Genomic DNA, 12,152 nt, shown 5'->3' on the forward strand with positions numbered 1-12,152 from the left:
CATATCCACCAGTCTATCTTCCTGTCAACTAACAGAACTCTGCTGGTTGTCCTGGTAACAGATACCAGTGGGAAGATCTATTGTATTAGTTCAAACTAAACTACAGCACTTACTTTGATGAGTCAAATCTGATCCTTTCTTCTCTTCTCCTCCTCTCACAGTTCCACTCAGCCCTGTTGTTTTCCTGCAGTCCACCAGCAGCACAGACAACCTCTTCATACCCAGTAAGGCGCTACCGGGAGAGGCAAGACATGGGGACTCCGGGAGGGAGGAAGGGCTAGCGTTGTCCTGGTAACCATATAGAGGGGACACAGACACATATCATTATGGATGCTGATGTCACTTTTGTCATAAAATGCTTTACAGAAACCCAGACCCAGATAGAGCAAGCTGTATGCTAGACCAGACCAAGCTGTACCATCTGGTGTTCTGATCTGGAGAGACTCTTCTCTGCCTCATCAGCATCAGGATGTTGTTGAGGCTCCCCAGAGGATCCACAAAAGTCATGTCTCTCTCCTGTGTGAACGAGAACATCAAACAGATGGTAAACTTATGACCATCGATTGCAATCACAGTCTTACAAGAGGCATGAATATGTACACTGCTCAAAAATTAAAGGGAACACTTAAACAACACAATGTAACTCCAAGTCAATCACACTTCTGTGAAATCAAACTGTCCACTTAGGAAGCAACACTGATTGACAATAAATGTCACATGCTGTTGTGCAAATGGAATAGACAACGGGTGGAAATTATAGGCAATTAGCAAGACACCCCCAATAAAGGAGTGGTTCTGCAGGTGGGGACCACAGACCACTTCTCAGTTCCAATGATTCCCGGCTGATGTTTTGGTCACTTTTGAATGCTGGCGGTGCTTTCACTCTAGTGGTAGCATGAGACGGAGTCTACAACCCACACAAGTGGCTCAGGTAGTGCAGCTCATCCAGGATGGCGCATCAATGCGAGCTGTGGCAAGAAGGTTTGCTGTGTCTGTCAGCGTAGTGTCCAGAGCATGGGGGCGCTACCAGGAGACAGGCCGGTACATCAGGAGACGTGGAGGAGGCAGTAGGAGGGCAACAAACCAGCAGCAAGACCGCTACCTCCGCCTTTGTGCAAGGAGGAGCAGGAGGAGCACTGCCAGAGCCCTGCAAAATGACCTCCAGCAGGCCACAAATGTACGTGTCTGCTCAAATGGTCAGAAACAGACTCCATGAGGGTGCTATGAGGGCACAATGTCCACAGGTGGGTGCTTACAGCCCAACACCATGCAGGACGTTTGGCATTTGCCAGAGAACACCAAGATTGGCAAATTCGCCACTGTTGCCCTGTGCTCTTCACAGATGAAAGCAGGTTCACACGTTCTGCTGCCTGCAACATCCTCCAGAATGACCGCTTTGGCGGGGGGTCAGTCATGGTGTGGGGTGGCATTTCTTTGGGGGGGCGCACAGACCTCCATGTCCTGGCCAGAGGTAGCCTGACTGCCATTAGGTACCGAGATGAGATCCTCAGACCCCTTGTGAGACCATATGCTGGTGTCGTTGGCCCTGAGTTCCTCCTAATGCAAGACAATGCTCGACCTCATGTGGCTGGAGTGTGTCAGCAGTTCCTGCAAGAGGAAGGCATTGATGCTATGGACTGGCCCGCCCGTTCCCCAGACCTGAATCCAATTGAGCACATCTGGGACATGTCTCGCTCCATCCACCAACGCCACGTTGCACCACAGACTGTCCAGGAGTTGCCGCCACCTCATCAGGAGCATGCCCAGGCGTTGTAGGGAGGTCATACAGGCACGTGGAGGCCACACACACTACTCAGACTCATTTTGACTTGTTTTAAGGACATTACATCAAAGTTGGAACAGCCTGTAGTGTGGTTTTCCACTTTAATTTTGACCTCCAAATCCAGACCTCCATGGGTTGATAAATTTGATTTCCATTGATAATTTTTGTGTGATTTTGTTGTCAGCACATTCAACTATGTAAAGAAAAAAGTATTTAATAAGAATATTTCATTCATTCAGATCTAGGATGTGTTATTTTAGTGTTCCCTTTATTTTTTTGAGCAGTGTATAAAAAAGTGCCTATAATGGCCACTTTCATCGTGATTTCCTAAAATATTGTTTGTGTTGCAAATGTAAAAGGGTCGTTCCACGAAATGGGTGCCTTTTGTGTCCCTTTGATAATTTAAATATAAATCATGCACCAATGTTGAATTCTGAAAAGCCTGTTTTATGAAGCGCACTTTAACGTGGACTACGTGGATATTTCAATAAATCTAATATAAAAGTCTAAATATATGTACCAATGACGGATAGCACCTTTAACAATGTATTGAGTACTGAACAACATATTAAAGTGTAGAACTTCAGTAGAATGCCTCTTTCAAACCCCACATTAGTTCAAGAAATGCATATTTGGTGCCCGTTTTTAAGTCAGTACTCACTGGTCTTAATCGAATCTTCAGCCTCGTCCGTTTTCACTCCCAAAACGTCTTCCTCCTCCTCTTTAATTGAGATAGCCGCCTCTTCCTCTTTTACTCCAAAAGGTTCTTCCTCTTCTTTCAATATTACCGCATCTTCCTCCTTTTTGATTCTGAAAGCTTCTACCTCCTCCTCTTCCACTCTGACAACCTCTTTTCCATATTCCTCTTTCACTGTAATATCATCCTCTTCTTCTTTCAATGTGATAGCCTCCTCTTCCTCCCTTTTCATCCTGAAAGCTTCTTCCTCTCCGTTCACCAGAGCTTCTTTCTCCGTCGAGAATAGTGAGCTCATGTTCCGGGCGATTAGCCTAGTGCAGTATCAATTTACCACATTAGCTAATTTAACAAGCAATCTACGTTTCAGTGAACGAGTAGATATGTAAATAGAATTGTGCTTAGAACACTAACAATAATATACACAAGATTTGTCTTAAACGCTTCAATGTTTCGGTTTAATGTTCGCTAGCAAACCACCACGTTGGTTGAATCAGAAAGCCTTTTGTCGCTGTTGAAGAAGCCTCCAGTTCCGTCCACTAGATTATACGTCACACAAGAAGCATCACCTCAAAAACTCATATCGCCATCTGGAGTGGGTAGCGCAGTTTGGAAAATATTAATTAATGTTTATTCTGGCAAGCAATGTCATAAGAAGTCATTTAAAAATAAACAGATGTTATGTCTTCTCTTCCTTCTTACAGCCAATACTTTCCTCCAGGTTTGGCCTGCTCATTAGGTAGGATTAGGTGACAGATTGACAATGGTAGCATATTCCAAGCTAAATTGACCAAAGCTCATCGCTAACAACAGATATAATTATACACCTTATATAATGCTGCCCAAAAATAATGAAAACTCACCCAGTGACATACGGGCTATTTGGGTGAGTGTTGCTGTTGCCACATGAAGCAGTGCCCACTTTGTTTAAGGACAGATAGGACGTGGACAGACAGGGCTCTACCTTTGTAGAGCACAAGCCCCTTTGCCCTTCCAGTCTCTGAAGTGCCCTTTTGGGTGGTGGTATAATCTGTATTCATTGTTTGCCATAGTTATTCTAAACCAACTGCCTGCAAGTCATTGTTAAATTCGCCTGCCTGAATATCTTACAGGTAGACCCTCTTCCACTCTCTCATCATGTCACAAGCTGTCAGGCTCCCAGAGGCAGGGCAATAAAAGGCCCCAGCTCACTCAACTGCCCCTCCCTCTCAAACAGCCATCAACCCAGAACATCCTGAAGACAGAACATCTAAAAGATAATCTAGGAAGCCTTTCTTCCTCATGGAGCTTTTCAAAAGTGAGGTGAATATTCAATGTGATGTTTGTACAGTGCATTTGTAAAGTATTCAGACCCCTTGACTTTCTCCACATTTTGTTAAGTTACAGCCTTATTTTAAAATGGATTTAAAAAAATTACATATTCAAAACTGGTTCTCTATCAGCAATCTACACAATGCCCCATTCTGAGAAAGCAAAAACAGGTTTTTAGAAAATGTAGCTAATTTATTAAAAGATAAAAAACTGAAATACCTTATTTACATAACAGTAATTATTCAGACCCCTTGCTATGAGACTGTCAGAGCAAAAACCAAGCCACGAGGTCGAAGGAATTGTCCGTAGAACTTCGAGACAGGATTATGTTGAGGCACAAATCTTGGGAAGGGTACCAAAACACTTCTGCAGCATTAAAGGACCCCAAGAACACACTGTGGTGAAGAAGGTGCAACAGAGCCTCTTCAACATCAGGAGGCACCTAAAACCCTCACACAGTTTTACAGATGCACAATGAAAGGACCCCAAGAACACACTGTGGTGAAGAAGGTGCAACAGAGCCTCTTCAACATCAGGCTTGTCACCTAAAACCCTCACACAGTTTTACAGATGCACAATGAAAGCATCCTGTCGGGCTGTACTACAATACAAGCCATAGGAAGTTGGTTGCAATTTCAGTTTAATCCACCAGAAAAGACAGAACATTCTGGTTACTAATTGATAAAAAAAATAATAATAATTAAACCCCCATTATTTATATTTCTACTTTGCACATTATTCCACTGCAAATCTACCATTCCAATGGTTTACTTGCTATATTGTATTTACTTCGCCACAATGGCCTTTTTTGCCTTTACCTCCCTTACCTCACCTCATTTGCTCACATTGTATATAGACTTATTCTTCTACTGTATTATTGACTGTATGTTTGTTTTACTCCATGTGTAACTCTGTGTTGTTGTATGTGTGGAACTGCTTTGCTTTATCTTGGACAGGTCGCAATTGTAAATGAGAACTTGTTCTCAACTTGCCTACCTTGTTAAATAATACCTTGGTGAAAAAAAATAAAAATAATTAAAGACCAAAATTAGTTAAAGAAAATTATGAACCTCTGCAGATTTAGCTACGAAGAGACAGAATAATTTGATCATTTTAGATAATTTGTTTTGGTACTGTCCATATGTAGCTTGTTTTTGGTCGCAGGTGAAGGAATGGCAACATTTACCTGGAGCTAACTCTGCAGACAGCACTACTGGGGGATTTGAAAAATCATAGTCAATTGATCAATAATATAATAATACTTTTAGCAAACATGTTTATTTTTAATTTACTATCTGCAGCAACTATGAGAATATAAAGGTCAAGAACTTTTGTGAAACAGCACAGTTAAAAATATATGGCAAATAGAAATCAAATGGGGTGGTCTTCAGAGATAGATGGGAGAGGTTTAGGGTAACTGAAGGATAGGACTGGATGGTCTTCAGAGATAGATGGGAGAGGTTTAGGGTAACTGAAGGATAGGACTGGATGGTATTCAGAGATAGATGGGAGAGGTTTAGGGTAACTGAAGGATAGGACTGGATGGTCTTCAGAGATAGATGGGAGAGGTTTAGGGTAACTGAAGGATAGGACTGGATAGTCTTCAGAGATAGATGGGAGAGGTTTAGGGTAACTGAAGGATAGGACTGGATGGTCTTCAGAGATAGATGGGAGAGGTTTAGGGTAACTGAAGGATAGGACTGGATGGTCTTCAGAGATAGATGGGAGAGGTTTAGGGTAACTGAAGGATAGGACTGGATGGTCTTCAGAGATAGATGGGAGAGGTTTAGGGTAACTGAAGGATAGGACTGGATGGTCTTCAGAGATAGATGGGAGAAGTTTAGGGTAACTGAAGGATAGGACTGGATGGTCTTCAGAGATAGATGGGAGAGGTTTAGGGTAACTGAAGGATAGGACTGGATGGTCTTCAGAGATCGATGGGAGAGGTTTAGGGTAACTGAAGGATAGGACTGGCTTGTCTTCAGAGATAGATGGGAGAGGTTTAGGGTAACTGAAGGATAGGACTGGATGGTCTTCAGAGATAGATGGGAGAGGTTTAGGGTAACTGAAGGATAGGACTGGATGGTCTTCAGAGATAGATGGGAGAGGTTTAGGGTAACTGAAGGATAAGACTGGATGGTCTTCAGAGATAGATGGGAGAGGTTTAGGGTAACTGAAGGATAGGACTGGATGGTCTTCAGAGATAGATGGGAGAAGTTTAGGGTAACTGAAGGATAGGACTGGGTGGTCTTCAGAGATAGATGGGAGAGGTTTAGGGTAACTGAAGGATAGGACTGGATGGTCTTCAGAGATAGATGGGAGAGGTTTAGGGTAACTGAAGGATGGGACTGGATGGTCTTCAGAGATCGATGGGAGAGATTTAGGGTAACTGAAGGATAGGACTGGCTGGTCTTCAGAGATAGATGGGAGAGGTTTAGGGTAACTGAAGGATAGGACTGGCTGGTCTTCAGAGATAGATGGGAGAGGTTTAGGGTAACTGAAGGATAGGACTGGCTGGTCTTCAGAGATAGATGGGAGAGGTTTAGGGTAACTGAAGGATAGGATTAAAAACAAACTAAATATAACTATTGTATAACACATTGTCTGTAAAATGTACATAGTATGTATAAGCTGGACATAGAAGCCTGAAAGTTGTTGTGCATTAGTTTCCTCCAATCAGGGAAGGGGTGACAGGGTTAGTGGAAAACAAAGGAAAATATATGTTTATACATACAGTGCCTTTAGAAAGTATTACAAATGTATATGTATTTTTAAACAGAAATAACTTATTTACATAAGTATTCAGACCCTTTGCTATGAGAATCGAAATTGAGCTCAGGTGCATCTTGTTTCCATTGATCATCCTTGAGATGTTTCTACTACTTGATTGGAGTTCACCTGTGATAAATTCAGTTGATTGGACATGATTTGGAAATGCACACACCTGTCTATATAAGGTCCCACAGTTTACAGCGCAAGTCAGAGCAAAAGCCAAGCCATGAAGTCGAAGGAATTGTCCGTAGAGCGCCGGCACAGATATGGGGAAGGGAGACAACAACAAAAAAAATGCTGCATTGAAGTTCCCAAAGAACACAGTGGCTACCATCGTTCTTAAAAGGAAAAGTTTGGAACCACCAAGGCTCTTCCTAGAGCTGGCCGCCTGGCCAAACTGCGCAATCAGGGGAGAAGGGCCTTGGTCTGGGAGGTTACCAAGAACTTGATGGTCACTCTGACAGAGATCTAGGGTTCCTCTGTGGAGATGGGAGACACCAACACTTGCCTAAATAGCCCATATGCCACCATAGGAAGTGTTATGTGTTGTTCGTGATGAGCCTTGGTCAATGTAGCTCAGAGTATGCCACCCTATTCTATCTGTCACCTTTTTAAAATTTATTTGTTTCACCTTTATTTAACCAGGTAGGCTAGTTGAGAACAAGTTCTCATTTACAACTGCGACCTGGCCAAGATTAAGCATAGCAGTGTGAACAGACAACACAGAGTTACGCATGGAGTAAACAATTAATAAGTCAATAACACAGAAAAAAAGAGTCTATATACATACCTAATCCTGCCTAATAGGCAGGCCAATCCTGGAGGAAAGTATTGGCTGTAAGAAGTAAGAACATAACATCTGGTTATTATTAAATGACTTCTTATGACATTGCTTGCCAGACTGAACATTGAATTCATATTTTCCAGTCTGCGTTACCCACTCCAGTCAGCAGATGGCGATATGAATTGTTCAGGTGATGCTTCTTGCGTGACGTATAATCTAGTGGACGGGACAGGAGGCTTCTTCAACCGCGACAAAAGGCTTCTGATTTAACCACGCTGTGCTTTGCTAGCAAACCTAAAACCGAAACATTGGAGCTCTTTAGACCAATCTTGTGTATATTACTCTTAGTGTTTTTAACATAATTCTGTTTACATATCTACTGGTTCATTTAAACGTAATTTGCTTGTTAAATTAGCAAATGTGTTACAATGATACTGCACTAGGCTAATCTCCCGGAGCATAAACTCACTAATCTAGACGGAGAAAGAAACTGGTGAAAGGAGGCAAAGAAGCTTGAAGAATGAATAAGGAGGCTATCACATTGAAACAAGAGGATGACATTACAGTGAAAGAGGAATATGGGAACGAGGTTGTCAAAGTGGAAAAAGAGGTAGAAGCTTTCAGAATCAAAAAGGAGGAAGATGCCGTAAAATTGAAAGAGGAGGAAGACCTTTTTGGAGTAAAAGAGGAGGATATCTCAATAAAAGAGGAAGACGTTTTGGGAGTGAAAAATGAGACTGAAGATCCGATTACCACCAGTGAGTACTGTCTTTAAAAACGGGCACAAACTATGCAGTTGTTTTTAAAGGGGCATTATCCTGAAGTTCTACACTTGAATATGTTGTTCAGTACTGTAGGAATTGTTTATTAAGGGGCAATCTGCCATTGGTACATATATTTTTGGAACTTCAAAAATGGATTTATTGAATTCTCTATGTGGTCTATATTAAAGTGCACTTATTCTAGTATAGCCGGGTTTTAAAATATAATATACAGTGCATTTCTACTTAAAATATCAAGTGGACGCAAAATGCACCCATTTTGTGGAACGGCCCTTTTACATTTGCATCACAGTGGTGGGAAAAGTACCCAAGTAAAAGTGAGTCACCCAGTAAAATACTACTTGAGTAAAAGTTAAAATATACTGAAGTATCAAAAGTATATAAATAATTTCAAATTCCTTATATTAAGCAAACCAGATGGTGCCATTTTCTTGTTTGTTTTTATTTTATTGACGGATAGCCAGGGACACACTCCAACTCTCTGACTATCTACAATTGAAACGTGTGTTTAGTGAGTCCGCCAGATCAGAGCCAGTAATGATTACCAGGGATGTTCTCTTGATTAGTGAGTGAATTGGACCATTTTCCTGTCCTGCTAAGCCTTCGAAATGTAATGAGTACTTTTGGGTGTCAGGGAAATGTATGGAGTAAAAAGTACATTTTCTTTATGTACGTAGTGAAGTAAAAGTACAATTAGTCAAAAATAGTAAAGTACAGATTCCCCGGAAAGCTACTTAAATAGTACTTTAAAGTATTTTTTACTTAAGTACTTTACACCACTGATCACAAACAATATAAAAAACACAATTAAAGTGGCTAATTTAGTCCCCTTTTAGATGTGTATTCATTCCTCCTGTAAGACTCTGTGATTGCAATAGAAGTTGATAAGTTTACCATATTTTTGATGTTCTCATTCACACAGGAGACAGACATGACTATTGTGGATCTTCTGGGGAGCCTCAACAACATCCTGATGCTGACAAAGTAGAGAAGAGTCTCTCCAGATCAGAACACCAGATGGTACAGCTTGGTTTTGTCTAGCATACAGCTTGCTCTCAGGGTCTGGTCTGGGCTTCTGTAAAGCACTTTTTCAACAGTGACATCAGCATCCATAATGATATGCGTCTGTGTCCCCTCTTTATGGTTACCAGGACAACGCTAGCCCCTCCTCCCTCCCGGAGTCCCCGTTTCGTACCTCTTCCGGTAGCACCTTACTGCTGGGTAGGAAGAGGTTGTCTGTGCTGCTGGTGGACTGCAGGAAAACAACGGGGCTGAGTGGAACTGTGAGAGGAGGAGAAGAGAAGAAAGGATCAGATTTGACTCATCAAAGTAAGTGCTGTAGTTTAGTTTGAACAAATACAATAGATCTGCCCACTGGTATCTGTTACCAGGACAACCAGCGGAGTTCTGTTAGTTGACATGAAGATGGACTAGTATCTTTTACCAGTGGGGCTGTCCCCGACTAATAAAAATCTTGTTTGACTTAGCCATCTGTTCTTTCGACCAATCAATTGATGCAAATTTTAAACATGTATTTCTATATATACACTACCGTTGAAAAGTTTGGGGTCACTTAGAAATGTCCTTGTTTTTGAAAGAAAATCATTTTTTTGGTCCATTAAAATAACATCGACAATCAGATACTCCAGATACTCAACTAGTCTACAGGAGACCAGTTTTATGGCTTCTTTAATCAGAACAACAGTTTTCAGTTGTGCTAAAATAATTGCAAAAGCGTTTTCTAATGTTCGATTCGCATTTTAAAATGATAAACTTGGATTAGCTAACACAACATGCCATTGGAACACAGGACTGATGGTTGCTGATAATGGGCCTCTGTAGATAATAATGGGCCTCTATGTAGATAATAATGGGCCTCTATGTAGATAATCAGCCATTTTCCGCTACAACATTAGCAATGTCTACACTGTATTTATGATAAATTTAATGTTATTTTAATTGACAAAAGGACATGTATATCCTAACACGATCCGTGTTGTAAACAGTATTCTGCATGAATTCCGATTCTTTCAACTTTTAACAAAACAATTTTTTGAAATCAAACTTTGTTAGCAATCAAACATAGCTTAACACGGTCAAGTTCAGTTTCTGTGCAATCCTCAGACACTCTAGAAGGCAACCAAACATGTTTCATAATTCTACATTACGTATTGGCTATACAAGACCTGAATTAGCCCATGAAGGTTCTTGGACCAATGACCACCTATCGTTTTGCTAGATAGCTAATGAGCTGGGATTTCCAGCAGTATGTGAATGCCGTTTGTAGGACAAACAGCCATCATGCTAGAGCTGTGCACAACAGAGTTCATTCTCTGGTGAAAGGAAACCAGATGCACGGTAGTTTACGTTTCACATCAGTTCGTTCTCTTCTACAGACTTCTCAAGTCTGAAAAAGTTAAACATGGTTACTAAGAGTGGAAAAGCTAAATCTCAGTCCAAGTATAATCATTTTGATGATATTATTGCAGAAATTGACCAACAGAGTGACACAGAAGGAATGGATGAGGACTCTGCGAGTGACCAGAGTTTTGAGTAAGTAAAACAAGTTTTTACTTCTCATGCTAATGCAGTTGTTTAAATGGTTGCATATTTATTTATATATACATACACACACACACACACACACAGTCAAAGTTTACACACACTTAGTTTGGAGTCCTTAAAACTCGTTTTTCAACCACTCCACAAATTTCTTGTTAACCTCTCTGGTACAAGTGCGTCCCACCTCGACAACAGCCAGTGAAATTGCAGGGCGCCAGATTAAAAACCCCATAATTAAAATTCCTCAAACATACAAGTATTATACACCATTTTAAAGATAAACTTGTTGTAAATCCAGCCATATTGTCCTGTTTCAAATAGGCTTTACGGCGAAAGCACGCCAAACAATTGTTAGGTCAGCCCCTAGCCACAGAACCATACAGCCATTTTCCAACCAAGGAGAGGTGTCACAAAAGTCAGAAATAGCGATTAAAATTAATCACTTACCTCTGATCATCTGGTGTCACTCCCAGGTCTCCATGTTAAACAATAAATGTTTGTTTTGTTCGATAATGTCCCTCTTTATGACCAAAAAAAACCCTTTTTGTTCGCACGTTTAGTCCAGTAATCCGAATGCACAAGGTCCAGACAAAACGTTTTTTTAAAGTAAAAATAAAAGTTTGTAGAAACAGGTCAAACTGTAGTATGATCTAAAATAAGGACGCGCGACAACGAGGTTCTAGCTCCAGCCTGTTTATTAACCTAACCCTCGCATGTCCTACATAGGTACGGATACCCCCAAGGGACATCCTACTACATCTTCCCCTCTCCCATGAACAAGAACTCAACATGCATAACCACTGAAGCACAACTGAAATGCAATTTGGAAACCAGTATTATTCTCTAACATGCTAATTCCCATCCTGAAACCGTATGAAAGCATTCAATCACACAGTATGAACATTAACTTAGGTACAGTCTCTTTTTGCTGGGTATGTTCCCCAGCAGTATGTTTTCTCCACGTAACATAGTCTTTCAGCCACTGGTGGCTTCACATCCCTTTCTGGGTGCGCTTTTGGCTCTGTGAGCATTCTCTCTCCTTCACCTTCTTTTTGTGCATTTTCTGTGGCCTCAGTCTGTGTGGCTGGTAGATCTGGAAGAGCTCTGAGGTGTGTTTTGTTCCTTCGTACCTCTTCTGAGCCTGTGTCCACCACATAGGAGCGTGGGGCATCCGCTTTCCTCAGCACTATTGCTGGTGTCTTTGAGTTTGTAATCCACACACGTTGACCTTCGGTCAGCTCTGGCCTCAGCACGGTGTCTCCGATTTAAAGTCTCCAGTTTGCATTTGTTTCAGCCGTTTGTCCCTCTCAGCGAAGGCCTTCCTGTTAGGCCATCGGGGTTTAAGCTAAGCTGGCGAGACAGGCGATGGGGAACGCAGCCTCCTGCCCATCAGGAGCTCGGCAGGCGATGGCCCATAATGCAGTGGTGTAACTCTGTAAGCTAACAGAGCCCTGTATGGATCCT

General features: G+C 41.6%; 1 pseudogene; it reads right to left on the minus strand.

The window, feature by feature from the left end:
- The window catches only part of LOC110518365, a 51,024-nt pseudogene that overhangs the window by 2,538 nt on the left and 36,334 nt on the right, over positions 1-12,152 (minus strand).

Source organism: Oncorhynchus mykiss, chromosome 13, assembly GCF_013265735.2.
Source record: "Oncorhynchus mykiss isolate Arlee chromosome 13, USDA_OmykA_1.1, whole genome shotgun sequence".
NCBI lineage: Eukaryota > Metazoa > Chordata > Actinopteri > Salmoniformes > Salmonidae > Oncorhynchus > Oncorhynchus mykiss.